The 16077-nt window shown below is 41.4% G+C and overlaps 1 long non-coding RNA gene across 1 annotated transcript; it reads left to right on the forward strand.

The window, feature by feature from the left end:
- Positions 1-1524: 1524 nt before the first annotated feature.
- On the forward strand, positions 1525-10085 carry LOC143831110 (uncharacterized). The gene is made up of 3 exons (XR_013228721.1): positions 1525-1618; positions 1994-2120; positions 9984-10085. It is a non-coding gene; the product is annotated as an uncharacterized LOC143831110 (long non-coding RNA).
- Positions 10086-16077: the final 5992 nt, after the last annotated feature.

The raw sequence follows: 16077 nt of genomic DNA on the forward strand, positions 1-16077 counted from the left end.
GAGCATGGGCTCCTTTTCCTATTAGGATCCCCCCTTTTCTGAAAAGTGTCCCACCCAAAGTACCTCAGGGGGCGCACACTTCCTTTGGTCCACCTCAGGCCACCCGGTGAAGTGAGTCCCTGACCTGCCCTACAGGGTCAGGCCCCACTCACTTCCCACCACCTCTTAGGAGGCCCCAATCCTGGGAGTCCGGGACGCAGGCCGGATCTCCCCCCAAACCTAACTCCCCCTAGCTGTGACAATATTAACCTTCAAAATCACAAAATCACTAACCGTCAAACATTGTTAACACTTGTCTTTCTTTCTTTTAAAAAAAAACAGAAACATGTTAAGGGACGGTGGGTGGGAAACCCTCCGTTGCTGAAGCCTCGGGAGAAAGAGGCTGGGCCAGCGCACATGGCGCTATTTAATGCCCCACCTCTCTCCCCGCCTCCTTGCCAGATGCTCCTGCATCTGGCTGCCCCACACCTTTTTCCTTTGGCGCTCACCCTTCCGCCTGTCAATAGGCAGCTCCAGTAAGTCGGTGCCTTTCTTTAGCTGTAACTATCGAAAATAAGCCTCAAACCTGTTCTGCTATTACTCACAGTGAAGAGAGCAGTCTCTTGCCAAACTGAAGTGCTGAAGGCTTTGCCTAAATAAAGACTTTGGTATATTCCATAGATTCTGACAACAACAAGATTATTTGACTTATTGCAAGATCTGCACAAGGCAGATGGAGATGCCTGGCCCAGCAGAGTCCCACGCAAAGTGAGGCAAGGCAAGGCAGACAGTGGCACCCAGCCTGGTCAAACTCTGCACAAGAAGAAGAGTTGGTTTTTATATCCTGCTTTTCTCTACCAGGAGTCTCAAAGTGGCTCGCAATTGTCTTCCTTTCCTCTCCCTTCAACAAGTATCCTGTGGCCTTCTAGATGGTAAGGCAGATGGTAGTGCTCAGCCAAGCCTCACACAAGATGAGGCAGATGGTGGCAACTGGCCTGGCCTAGGCCAAATGAGGTAGATGGCAGTAACAGTACCGCTGAGCCCCACACAAGGTGAGGTATATGGCAGTGCCCCTCAGCAGAGGTGAGGTAGATCGTGGTGTCTAGCTGAGCCCTTTAAGAGAGGCAAGGAGAGGCAGATGGGTGATGCTCAGCTGAGCTTTGTACTCTCCCTCTCCCAAAATACTATCACTAAAGTACGTCCATGAAGCAAATGGGCAGTAGGTTCAGGAGGGACAAAAGAAAAAACACAGGAAGTGATTAAAATGTGGAATTTGCTGCCAGGGGATTATTTATATCATTTTGAGTGAGTGCTCCATTTGACAATATATCTAATGCATATTTCAGTCCCAATCCTGACGTTAAAAAATAACAAGATATATCTTTCTACTAAGAATGTGACTCCTTTGGGTAGTGAAAAGTGGGGTGTAAAAACTAATTCTTCTAAAAGAAAATCATGGAGTTGGGCCTACCCCCCAACCATGATAAGAAGGACCCTGTAGCTTTATAAAACAGATACCCTCACTAGCTGTATCTAGGCAACCACAACAGAATTGCCAGCATTCTGGCTTTCATATCTCTTAGTAAAAGGGCTTTCTAGGCATATATTGGCCTTTGAATGAGGACTTTACAACCACAAGGTGACTGTATTATCATTACTATTATTACTATATTTATAGATTGCCCTCCCCACAAATGGGCTCGGGCCAGTTGACAAAATAGTTACTATGTCACTTGTGTGACTAACCTGAACCTGACTGCTTATTACTGTTCAACAGTATCCCACCCCAAAATAGTCAGTGTTGTGTAATTGTTAGATCTAGATTTGAATCTTCACTCTTCTTTGGAAGCTCTTTGGTGACCTAGAGTCAGTCACATGTTAAGTTGGACTGGTATGAAGGACAAAAGGAAGCAAAGAAAAATGGCGTTATGGGAGTTGGCAGGTGGAGGGAAAGAAGAAATAAAGTGGGGAGAGAATACAGGAGAATGTGTGGTAACACTGCAAGTCCTTGCAGGTTCCTCACCGTACAAGCACAAGAGGGTGTCACCTCAAATGGAAACATGAAACTTGCTCAGAATTATCCCAGAAGAGGCTGCCAGGGAAGGGAAGGAGGGAAGCTGAAGATAGAAAGGCAGATCAAGGTAGGTAGCTTGAGTATGAAAAGGAGCAAAAGGAAGCAGGAAAAAGGGAGAGGCTATAGTGGCTACCAGGGAAGAGAAAGATAAAATATGGGGGAAGGGAAGTCCCATAACTCTTTGCAGTTCCCTCAGGTGTAACATATAGCTCCAGCTTCCATTGTGACATAAATTTTATCATAGAATTGCATGGTTCTGCCTCCTCCAATGTATAGGAGAAGGCAGACCCATGCATCAAGTTTTGCTAGCATGCACTGTGCAAAACAGTGTAAAGTGGTGTTCCTATACATTCAGAAACTAATTTTTTAAAAACTTGTTTGCTTATGTCCTTATTTGTTCCTTTTTTCCTCAGCCTCATAATCACTCAGTTCCCCCACCCACCCAGCTTCTACATTAGGCCTGAAGCTGTTGATGACTTCTTCTTGTTCCTAAATCTTTGCAGCATCTATCTATCAAAAAACCAATCAGGATAGAGATGAAAACCAGAAATCTCATTTGACTGACATGATCAAAATAATTTTCAATATTTGATTCATTTAAAGGAAGCTTATTGATGCATGGATTATAACTCAATGATAGCTAAGATATTAACATTTTAAAAAGTTTGACCAGTTCAGGAGAATATCTACAGTAGTTTGGACAGAACTCGGTAGTCTTTGCTTTAATAGGATGGACTGGCTGGTATAAAAATATTCCCTAGCTTAACAGAATCATTAAAAATTAGCTACATTATTATAAGAAACCTTGTTTGTTAAAATCATGATTATAGATTGTTTGCTCCTTCTTTTGTGATGAAGATATTGAAAGTGTCAGAATCCCTTTGGGAAGCTTGGAGACTGTTTAAAACTAGAATACTGGAAACTCAGATGAAATGTATACTACAGGTTAGGAAATGTACAAACAGATATATTTTAAAAGTCCTATATGATTGAGGTAAGAAAGACGCCTTTAAGCAGAATGGTATTTAATGCTTGTTGTAAATATTGACTTTTAAAGTTCTTAAGTTTTACTGAGGGTGGATTTCTAACCTCCTTTTTCTGTATTACCTTCCCTTATTATGAACTGCCATCATTTATATCTGAAATTTTGGTCTAAATGACCAAAAATAAATATTTATTGTCAGTCTTATTTCATTTTTTATTTCAAATAATGGTCAGTGCTCAAGGTATGTAGTTTTTGTTCTATTGTCACTTTTGTTTCAGAAGCTTATTTCATTTTTGTTTCATTTGTGAATGTGAATTGTTCCCTTGTGAACAAAACACAACATTTTTATTACATTTGTTTCCAAAATGCTCCTCCTTCTCCTCTGCCCTCCCACCAATACAACACTGTTTTTATGGCACCTGCTGGTCTTTGTTGGGATCATAGTTTAACTTTGTTGTGGGGATAGATTCAAATGGGTAGCCGTGTTGGTCTGAAGTAGCACAATAAAATCAGAGTCCAGTAGCACCTTTAAGACCAACAAAGGTTTATTCAAGGCATGAGCTTTCGAGTGCAAGCACTCTTCGTCAGACTTCCTGACAGGAGACCCTCCCGCATTATCCCACTGCGTCACTGTGGCTTTTCTCTTCCCAAGGAGGCAGCGGAGAAGCCTAAAGCATGGACAACCCTCACTTCTTCCTCCGCTCCTCAGGTTGACAATCAACACAAACCACCAATCCCTTCATAGCAGTTGTCTTGGGGACTCAAACTCCCACCCCCCCAGTCCAAAAATTAATTTTTGAAATAAAAAAAATACACTTCGGCATTGCTATGGGGAAACACCACAACAGTAAAACAGTAAAAAAAAAAAAACCCTTTCACTTCTGCATTGCTATGGGATCATGAAACAGCAATAAAACATTTTCTTAGATCCCTTTTCTTTTTATAATGGTCTCTCTTTATGTTCGAGTAGATTTGTGATAGGATGGCCATGGTAACTGGATCCTGATGATTGTGTGTTCACAATAAACATTTAAAACAGCACGGATGCCAAGCTAATAGGAAGAGGGCTGCTTCATCACACTCTCCCCCTTCTTTCCCCGTTCATATCCCATTGCCAGGAAACACAAAAAGGAATGTGTTTTAGCTGCCCAGTCCCAATATTATCATACACAATGAAGAGAACATTTTATTTGTACTGAGGGCATGCCACGTTGTGGTTCCATAGCAGTACAGACCACAACATTAAAAAAAAAAACCATTGTGATCCAAAAATGGAGAGGGGAAGGTGGGTGCAAGGACAAGCAAAATGTTTCCAAGACTGTCGCATGATTCTCCCTTCAGATGGGCTTGCCCCTGTTTGCACCCCGATTTGTAGTGCGACAAGAAAGGGAATTTGGTTTTGGTGATTTCCCTCATCGCAGAGCAAACTTGATGAAAATCTGTGCCACTCATTGGAGAGCTACAGGTTGCTGCTGATGTCATGTGGAAACAGCATTAAAACCCACAAACAATGAGAGGCCAGACAGGGGCAAATTCCTCATGCAGAAATGGTCTATGAATGGGTCAGGAAAGCAGTAAATGTGCTGCTGTTGCAGATTGATTAGTCTGACAAGAATAAGAGTCCTCAGTATAGGGAACATTTTTATACCCTCCTCTCAACCAGACCATCTGGAAAAAAATTATGTGCTCTAACATGAAGCAATTCTTAAGATGTGAATTAATCATTGTGGATAAATATGAAGACAGGGACCTGTATGTAGATTGAATCCCATCAGCCAGTGGTGAGCAGGATCTTCAGGTGTCCACAGTCAGTTCTTGGTGGTCAATATGTAGGACTCAACTGACCTCTCATCTAGGTCGTGGAATTCTTCAATGGTCAGTCCAGTTGAGTTTAGGTAGTTGACAACTTTCCTATACCAAGTAGGTATGCAACAGACTGCTGGCATGAGGGATAGCAGGTTATTGGGGTGTTCTCTAAAGTGGACATGAATCCAGAACTTCAGGGCATTTAGCCAGATGTGAGTAGTTAGATGAGAAAGGCCCGTTTCAAGGTATATAGATGAGTTGGCCACACATCTAGGTGCACCAAGTAGTTGGTGGAGAAAAGATGATTGAAGCAACTCAATATTGGAGACACAGGTCACTCAATAGGGAAGCCATAGCAGAGCAGCAGACGTCATCTGGTGGAATATAATCTGTTGGCCATTGGGGTTTATTGGCCATTGTTTCTATAGAAAAACTTGGTTACAGCTCCAACCTTGCATCTGAAGGAGTTAACAATTTGTTTCAGATGGTAAGCCCAATTGAGGGAGTGATAGAAGTCTATCCCTAGGTATTTGAATGATTGTACCTGTTCGATCACGTGGCCATTTATTTTCCAGCTAATCACCTTTCCAGATCTGCCAATTATTAAGATTTTAGATTTTTCATAATTTATAGTAACAGCATTGTCTCTGCAGTAGGAAACAAAAGCATGGAGGAGTCATTTTAAGCCAATCTTTGTACAGGATAGTAGGACAACGTCATCTGCGTATAGTTAAAGAGGAACTCTCCAGCCTGTGATCATTGGGACATAGCTGTTTATTACGGATAGCTCTGAGTTCAAATCTGCAATGTACAGGTTGAGAAGGTGCAGTGCTAGGATGCAACCTTGCTTCACATGTTTGTTGGAGCTCAAGGTGGAAATTAAATGGCTTGCAGCATTGCATCTAATCTGATAGGTGGAGTTGGAATAATGCTTCCATATCAGAAACAACAGAAATGGAAAGATCTGAAGTTGCACTTAACACTCCATCCTTGTTTACTGGGGACAAGTGGTATCACGTCCAATTTCTTTTGCAGGACCAAATGCCACTAAAGGTTTATTAGAGCCATGTTATAACACTGTTACTCTCAGTCTGATATATCAGGGGTAGTCAACCATGAGCTGGCAGGGGCTCATGGGAATGGTAGTCCATGGACATCTGGAGGACCACAGGTTGACTACCCCTGTGATATATGATACAGACATTTAGAAAACACACCAACTATTTCAACGTCACAGCCGTGTGGGGCATGTAACTGTATGTTTGGAAGATTTTTGGAAGATTTTTTTCTCTCTCTCAACAAAAGGGGAAGGGGAATATAAGTTGCATGAAAAGGTTCTGCTAGGGATAAGGCATTGGTAGGAATGACCATGGATCTGGCAACAGAGCTATTATTTGAATTGCATTATTTTTAAAAACAATTAATCAGGGCACAGTCACATTATTGGTTTGTAATACTGAGCATGCTTTCCCGCCAAAGTAAGAGAAATCTCATTTTGATGTAGGTCCCAAAATAACTCATGTCAGAGACACAATGTACATCTACATAAGGAAAGGTTAATGAACCAGTCAAGTTTACACTCAGGAAACAAATGCCAAAACTTGCTCTGAGCTCTTTGTGTGCGAGTCAGTGGCTGCTGTTTTAAGACTGGTGTTTGTAAATAGGAGCACATCATTAATGCCACTGGAGCATCCAAAATGCCATAACACTGTCAATCTGCATGTCAAAATCAATGTACGGCCTCGTCAAAGAAAATGCAAACTTGATGTGGAACTTTAAATAGCTCTCCTCGATTGTGGAAGCTTATGGGAAGTAATAAAAGGAGGGACTTCTTATGATTGCAAATCAAGCTCTTTATTCCAAAAATGCACAGTAATTGCCTTTTCATCAGAAATCTGTAAAGAATACAGATTTATTTGTCTCTGCCAAAGAGAATATCCTCATGAAGAATGACAAAGTAATAGATGGGGATTTTGAGAGGGGGAGATTGCAGCATACATTTTCCTAGTTGCTTGTCTTGCAGTGGTGGTTGGTAGTGATGCTTAAAAATAATTTCTGCAGAATAAGTACAATTTAAGTCATATAATGTGATTTATGTAATTAATTTACATGTTGTTTTATGGGCCCATCTAGTGCATCCAAAAGTAGCTCACAGCAATTTCAAAACCACTGAAAGTATTGTTTTAAGAACAGCACACACGCACACAAAAAAACAACAAAAAGCCAATAAAAACAGCAATAAAAATTCAGTAAGACCATTTATGCACTGGGAACTTCACTGCCCCAGCTCCTGTGCAGGTGCACAAATCAGGGATGGATGAGGCACACCGGGCCAAATGCTCCCCCGTCTGGGTGCAGGAAGAGGTGGGGCAACCTGCCACGACAAATACTTCAGCCTGCAGCCCAGAATGAAACCTCCACTGCGTAAATGGTCTAAGTGAGGAATGTAATGCATGGTCTGCCCACAGACCTAAACAATGAATCTGGAGATCTATTTTTACATTCGTGTCAGTTGCAGTGGTGACAATATATCATAGAATCATAGAATCATAGAGTTGGAAGGGGCCATACAGGTCATCTAGTCCAACCCCCTGCTCAATGAAGTGGGCGAGGCTGAGAGAGCCTTGATATTACTGCTCAGTCAGAACAGCTTTATCAGTGCTGTGGTGAGCCCAAGGTCACCCAGCTGGTTGCAAGTGGAGGAGTGCAGAATCAAACCTGGCTCACCAGGTTAGAAGTCCACACTCCTAACCACTACAGCTAGCTGGCTTTCTACACCAAGCTGGTTCCTAGGTTAAACTTCATTCTGCGAAAGCTAATGGGAAGATTACCCCTAATATGAATGAAGAAAAGGGGATCTTGAGCAGCTCTATACTAGGAAGGGTAAGGATGATTTTGCCTGCCCCATCAAAGAGAAGAAACCTGCACTGTTTCTTCTTCAGTGGTGGTGGGGAGTCATAGAATCATAGAATCATAGAGTTGGAAGGGCTCATACAGGCCATCTAGTCCAACCCCCTGCTCAATGCAGGATCAGCCCAAAGCATCCTAAAGCATCCAAGAGAAGTGTTTATCCAACCTTTGTTTGAAGACTGCCAATGAGGGGGAGCTCACCACCTCCTTAGGCAGCCTATTCCACTGCTGAACTACTCTGACTGTGAAAATTGTTTTCCTGATATCTAGCCTATATTGTTGTAGTTTAAACCCATTACTGCGCGTCCTTTCCTCTGCAGCCAACGGAAACAGCATCCTGCTCTCCTCTAAATGACAACCTTTCAAATACTTAGAGGGCTATCATGTCCCCTCTCAACCTCCTTTTCTCCAGGCTGAACATTCCCAAGTCCCTCAACCTATCTTCATAGGGCTTGGTCCCTATCCACTACAGGTCATTTGAAAAGACAGTTTGGGGGCTTTTTATCATAAACCACAGAACATGTTAGAGTTGCTTCAGCTTTTAGTCAGCCTCTGGAACTTCTTGCTCAGTCACCGACTGCCCTACAGGAGCCCTGGAGAGCCAAGACTAAAAGATAAATCCCCACTCTGCTATGGAAACTTGGTGGGTGACCATGGGCCAACACCTCTCAGCTTAGTCCAACTCACAGTGTTATATTTATGAAAACAAAATGAAGCAGAGGATAATGCAAGCTACAGTGGGACTGACTGACTGACTGACTGACTGACTGACTGACTGACTGACTGACTGACTGACTGAATGAATGAATGAATGAATGAATGAATGAATGAATGAATGAATGAATGACTGGCTGGCTGGCTGGCTGGCTGGCTTAAAATTCCACAAATTCCTCCTGTGGTCCAAGATTCAAAAAGCTTTTCACTATTCATAACAATGTCATTAAATGGCATTGTATGAATGCAATGGTAATGAAAAAGTACTGTCTCTGCCACCAGCACCATCAGATAATAGGCTGTAAGAAAAATGCTTACATTAAAAAAATTAAAATATTTTTAAATTATTATGTTTTTCTGAGTGGTCTATGAATTGTCCACATATTTTATGTTATGGACCAAGATGTTTATATTTCTCTGAACTGTGATCCTAACTGATGCTGGTCTAAATAATAATGTAAATAAATGAACTATTGTAACCAATATCTGGGGGTCCAGTTCTTCTCCACTGTCCCCGTTGTTATAATTTCAGCTGCTTCATGTCAGCAAATTCTTCAAAGTACCATGAAGCTAAATTATAAACAGCAGTGTTTCTTGCAGTGTTTGTGGGCATGCAGTGAACCACACCAAAACCAAAATCCTTAAATTCTTAACTTAATCTCCTTGACAGGAGTAGCCCAATTGTCCATGCCAATTAATCATGCCCCATGCAGAATTTCAGAAGCCCATGAATTTGGCATAACTTTATAACACCGATTTTATAGGATAACCATAAACCTCTGACTAGGTCAAAGACTTCCTGTTCCTGGTGGAAAGTGCCATCAAGTCACGGCTGACTTATGGCAACCCCATCAGGTTTTCAAAGCAAGAGATGTTCAGCGGTGATTGACCATTGCCTGTCTCTGTGTCACAACCCCAGTATTCCTTGGCAATCTCCCAACCAAGTGCTAGCCGCGGCCAACCCTGCATAGCTTCCAATATCTAATGAGATCTAACTAGCAATAAAATTTAATCAGATTCCTGCTCTAATTTCACCTACTCATAATTGCTCCAAATAGATGAGCATGGGTTCAAGATATGTGAAAGCACCATCTGAGCCTCCCCAAATTTGTAGCTGATTATCCTCTAAACCTGTTTTCCCCAGCTCCTGCAGCTGGCCCCACTGGATTCTCTCATTCCTGGATATACTATTCAAAACTGCCAAGGACTGAACCCTTGGCCATCTTTACTTTTCAGGCTTAGACTCGTGTTTTATTTCTCCCTTGTTACTTTCCTTAAAACAGCCCAGGTCTGTGTTACTGCTATGTCCCCTCATTCTCACTGGTCTCCCCCCTCCCTCCAGTAGACAATAGTTCAGAGGCAGATGGGCTTTCAAAAAGGTTTTGCATTTGATTATTGTATCGAATTGTTCTCCTGGCTTGTTTTACTAGTCTTGCTGTTCAATTTCCCCAGTCTGTATCTTGTTAGAGGAATAAATAGCTTTCTTGCTCAAGAGGAATTTTTTCTCTCTTTCAGAGTGCTATCACAAATTTTGGCCCAGGAATTGACTGGACAGATGATCCCTATAATTGCCCTGGAGATATGTGTCTGACCTGATACACAAGGAGGATGCTCTGCACACTTATTTATTTATTTATTTATTTATTTATTTATTTATTTATTTATTTATTTTATTTATCATACTTATATACCGCCCTCCCCGGAGGCTCAGGGCGGTTTACATCATAACAGAGAACGATACATAAAACAGTCTGTAACATGTATAACTGATAACTAATAATTGTAACCAAAATAACAGCACAACTTCAAGACCAAGGCCATTTCTGCCCAAGGAATTTGCCCCTACCCAGCCTCTCATTGTTTGTGAGTTTTAATGATGCTTCCTCATGATGTTGGCAACAACCCATAGGTCTCCAGTGGTTGGTGTGAGTTTTCATCCCCACTGCTCTATGATGAGGGAATGCAGGAGAATCTGCTTCCTGTTTCTTGACATGGCGCACAACGAGGTGCAAACAGGGGCAAGCCTGTCTGAAAGAAGAAATGTGTGATAGACTCGCTAGCATTTTGCCCACCCTCACACCTGCCCTCCCCTCTCCATTTTTAAAATATCACAGTCTGCATTGCTATGGGATTGCAAAGCGACATGCCTAGTTATCAGTGAAAATAAAATGTACAGTTATGTTCTCTTCCAGTGATATCGGGAGCAGGCAGCAACCCTATCTAAAACACATTGATGTTTTTGTTTTCTGGCGGTACGGCATGAACGGGGAAAGAGGAGGGGCCATGTGATGAAGCAGACCACTCCCTATTAGCTTGGCATCCATGTTCTGTATTTTTAATCTTTATTGTGACCACACAATCATCGGGGAACAATTACTATGGCAAGTCTATCAGAAATCTACCCAAACATAAATCGAGAACACTATACTAAGAATCTCAAAAATAAATCTTGAAAAATGTTTTATTGTTGTGGTGTGATCCCATAGCAACGCAGAAGTAGGTTAAAATATTCAAATGTAGACAAAGTAGTCAACAATAATGAAGTGATTACACAGGCTTAGCTGTTGAAAAAGACTCATAAATGCAGTTGAATTGGTTGTGATGTTCAATAACCTCCTAAAATGGTCTATTAAAAGGGCCTCTTCTTGCTAAGCCAAACTGTGAATAGCTTTAAAGAAAATGTTTAGGGATTTACTGTGGTCAAAGTAAATGTGAGTTTGTCACTTATGAGTTTTTCACTTTGTTCAGTTACCTGAGACGAGCCTCTTGTGGCGCAAAGTGGTAAGGCAGCAGGCATGCAGTCTGAAAGCTCTGCCCATGAGGCTGGGAGTTCAGTCCCAGCAGCCGGCTCAAGGTTGACTCAGCCTTCCATCCTTCCAAAGTCGGTAAAATGAGTACCCAGCTTGCTGGGGGGTAAACGGTAATGACTGGAGAAGGCACTGGCAAACCACCCGGTATTGAGTCTGCCATGAAAATGCTAGAGGGCATCATCCCAAGGGTCAGACATGACTTGGTGCTTGCACTTGGGACACCTTTACCTTTACCTTTAACCTGAGATACCTAACGATAGATTCAAATGAGTAGTCGTGTTGGTCTGAAGTAGCACAATAAAATCAGAGTCCAGTATCACCTTTAAGACTAACAATATTTTAATAAATCTTTGTTGGTCTTAAAGGTGCTACTGGACTCTGATTTTACTCAGATAACTAAGTTCAGAATCTAAGGATGGAGAACAAAGATGGAATTTTATGACTGTTGACATTCTACCAGAAACAGGCTCTCAAAGGTTGAAGAATAACAAGCTTAGTAGACATGCATATAAACGTCTTCCTTTTACTCTAGTAGCCAGAAGTAAGTCAAGTCAAGTATGACCATGCAGTAGTATCCGTATTCCTGCTATCTATGTACTAGTTTTCTATACAAGGGGGACATGTGTTTCTGTTTGTCATTGATTACATTTCTAAGAACGAATTAGTATGCCTCTCCCATTGCACTGGCAGTATATCTCAGCAGTAACTGGCAGTCTAATTTCTATATTTGTTACATGTGAATACAGACAGGCTCCTCTGTATCACTTTCTGTTAAGAGGAAATGTGATTTCTGGTCCCTTGCATATTGCTTGGGCCAAACCAAAGCTCATTCTTGTAGTCCCAGTTAATTTGCTTCAGGGTAAAACAAATGATTTTCTGGTGGCATTTGCTGCCACCTAATGACATAGAAAACATGCCTTTCAACAGCAGGGAGCATTGTTTATGACAGATCAAAGCAGAGGAGAAACAGAGGGCTTTTAAACTCAATTAGTTGAGATGCTGGGTTTTGCTCTAGGATGATGCTCTACATGGTAAGTCATGGTTATGGAACTGACTTCTGTTTGACCCCTACTGAAGAAGTTGTGCAAATTAGCTATGGGAGCGCAAAAGGACATCCCAATTACAGGGAATATAGCCAGGGATAAATTTTCTCCTTTGTTCCACAAAAATACTTTCTGAAGTTTATCAGATGAAATGAAATTAGTATAGCATAATTACAAAAGTGATAATCTCCTGAAGCAATACACGAATTGCCCGCTATATTCAACATGTAATAAAATATAACAAGTACTCATTTATTTAAAAAGCACATATACATTCTCTTTAGGTTTTTATTATTATTAATATAAATTTTTATATTTGTTACTGTCCATTATTAGAAATAACAATTAAACAGAAAAAGTTGTCTATGATACAGAAGGTACTCTTGGGGTTAATTTTATTTGTCTTACATTTGATTGGGTGCCAGAGTCTCTGTTGATCTGATATAATCTAAATAAATAAATAAATAAATAATATCATTGAGCGGGAAGTGTTTCTTTAGATCACATGCACCTGAAAACCTTACTGCATCCAAGAACATCAATATAACACATTCTTCACATGGCCCAATCTGTGGATACTTCCAGAAATTGAAGCCATGAACAGACAAGACAGATCTTTCTATAAACCTGTGAGAAAGCTCCACATTGGCAGAAAAAGCTATAGTCTCAAAAATTACTCACCCAAATAATAGAAACATCACATATTCTTTTATAAAAGATCTCACTGGCCATTGTACAGAACCCCAAAAATATTGCCAGCCTCTAAATCTTAGTTTGTGATATCAGGGTATATGACAAGGAGGGAGAAGGCAAACTCCAGGGCTATTTTGCCCTTCCAATCCATCTGTTCTCCCTTCTACCATGTCCCAGAGAGAGGACTCACTGGGGTCAGGGACAGCAACAACCAACAGGGAACTTTGTGTGATTTGCCTAGGCAGAGAATATAATGCCACACAAGTCTCCTGGGTCTGGTGGCAGCCTCTGCACAACTTAAGCAACCTGGCTAGGCCCAGCAGTAGGCACCACACAGCTCACCTTCATCATACTCTTGTTTTCTGTGAATGCTTGAATTGACCTGGTTTATACAGTTTTTCTTAATGTGATGCTGGTTCTGTTTTACTCTGGTATTGTTTCTATGCTTCAGCCAAAATTCTGCTCTTTACCTATGATTTGGACCTCAGTTATCAGTCATTTTTATCCTGATGAATACTACTGTTATTGTAATAATAGAATACATATGTCAAAGATTGTATTTTTTTTCTAAATGCCCTTTTCCTGTCACATGGATGATGATATATTTATTACCTTTGCCTACCCTTGGGCTCACTTTACATTCCCAGAAATGTGAAGTCATCGCATGCACCATTTGGAGCGTGAAGTAGGATAAAAAGGAAGTGAGAGAGCTTAGTTTCAAATTAAGCTACATTCAATTTAGCTTGTAGCTATGTCATTACAGTATAAACTAATTAATTAAGTATTCATGTGTTGAAATCTGTCATCATTTAACAATCATTACTAAGAACTGAGTTAGTATAAATGAAGTCCAAACCGCTAACTAATATGGCCCTAACGTTTTGCAACACTGCCTATATTCCATTCTGCAATAATTTAATCTAATGTAAAACAGTGAAAAAGGCAGTCAGATGGTTTTCAGTGTGCCTGAAAAGAAGTGAAATGGTGTCCCATTCCATCATATTCGCTTCAAGCTCTGCTACAGCTATCTTTTGGTAACAGGTCATTTTGGTCATAGCTGCTCCCCTTTGAGCAAACAAATTAGTCAATGCAAACCTGATGCCATGTGAGAAGCTGAAGAATCTGCCCCATCTGCTCAAAGGATAGAATGATCTGAATCAATGTGGTTGTGCCAACACCAAAGTGTGATACATCTGCAGGGAGATAAGGGTTGATGGTGGAAGGGATCTTCAGCTGCTGATCTCTTTATTCATTGTTAGAATACTACTCTGATCTTTGGGCACAAATACAGGCAGCAGGGTCTAGGTTATATTAACAAAGATGTGGCTCTAATTGTGCAGCATCCATGAAAATGCCCCTTATTATGCTGTGAACATCCTAGCTCCACTTTGTCTCCCTCGGCAAAATACATGGCTCTCCAAAATGATTAAATAGCACTTATTTTATTTGGCTCTATCTATTTGTCTTCCATATTTTTGGTTCTGGTCCTGTATGTGTCTGCCAATGAATGAGGGAAATGTCAGGCTTTATTATGGTGGTTAGTGACTAGGATAGATCAAAAGCCCCCCTCCCCCAGTAAAATAATGGGGCTCAAGTTAAAACTACCACTTGGGGGAGGCTGTTGAATATCTGCAGCCTGCTTTTTTTTTTTTTTTTAGCATGGCTTGCATTTAACTCAGGCTTCTTTGTTTGCTGATGAACCTCAGCAGAAAAAAAAAGTAAAAAATGATTCATCTATGAGCATTATAGCAGAACAGTTGAGCTTGCTTTTGTTATTACAATAATAATGATGGATTAACAAGGACATTCACTTCTCATTAGGAGGCCATGTGTTACTTAGATGAATGTTTATGGGGGAATTGCTGTGAATACAGCACAATACAGCTCATGAGTCATTTACTGCCGACACCTCTTGAGGAAGAATTTGACCATGTTCTATTGGAACATGAATACTTCACTGAGGAATTGCAATCTTAGGTCTTTTCTGCATGGTTTTGTTGGTGATGGTTCTGGCCCCATACTGCTTTCATGTATCCCCTGATTCCCGCATGACTTTTTGTGACTTTAGTTTTCACTTTGAGTTTTTTGTTTCCACCCTGCATTTTTCCTGTTCTTTTTAGACCACTTTCACCTCAATATTTTTCTGGAAACCAATTCTGAGTTGGCTTTTCCCTTGTGCTTAATGTTTATGCTTGTTTTATTTGTCCCATGAACTTCCACACACCTCCAACCTACTTTTTCATATGGACCTTTGTGGTCAAACCATGTCCACTCCTCCACACTCCAGAGGATAAGTGATCTATTTTTCTTTTCTTTTTTCCAAATGTAATTAAAATATCAATATATTGCTGGAACACTGTGACTGTATGCTCAGGAGGTTCTCTGAATTCCATGACTGCATTAAGAAGTAGTAAGTCTCTATACCTTTTTCTTTTCATTCTGTGATAGCAGCATATAGACCCATTATGCATATAGCAGCATATAGACCCACGTTGGTATGGCATGCCCTGCTGCTTCCCGCATACACATGGGGGAGGAAATCCTCCGGCATATGCGGACTTCCCTGGTGTAGTGTGCAAATGCGCACTATGCCAGGGCTGGAAGACCAGCAGAGGGCAGTGGGCCCACACTGCACAATGGCAGGGGAGCAGCATGCTGCTCTCCCGCCAAGGTGGGGATGGGGGAAATGCCCCATCCAGCTCCGCAGTTCTGCAGGTCTGACAGGGGTGTGTGGTATCCCTGCAGGGACACCCTAGGTTGGGGTGGAGCCGGGCCTTCTGATTATGCATGAGGCTGGCACCAGAGGGCTGTGAATGGAGTGCCCGCATTTGCATAATACGGGCCATCCAGAGCGCTGCACCAGGCCAGGGCTGGGATGACAGCAGCGTCATTCACAATCGGGGATTAGCCCCACTGTCGCCATCCCAGATTACCTGCCCCATGCATAAGCGGTCATAGAGACTTTAAAAAACTCCAAAAGCTGGGGATTTAGAGCATACTGTTACAATGTTCCAGCAATACATTGATGTTTTAGTATTTTTTTAAAGCAGAGGTGTTGTGGAT

This window comes from Paroedura picta, chromosome 3 (assembly GCF_049243985.1).
Source record: "Paroedura picta isolate Pp20150507F chromosome 3, Ppicta_v3.0, whole genome shotgun sequence".
NCBI lineage: Eukaryota > Metazoa > Chordata > Lepidosauria > Squamata > Gekkonidae > Paroedura > Paroedura picta.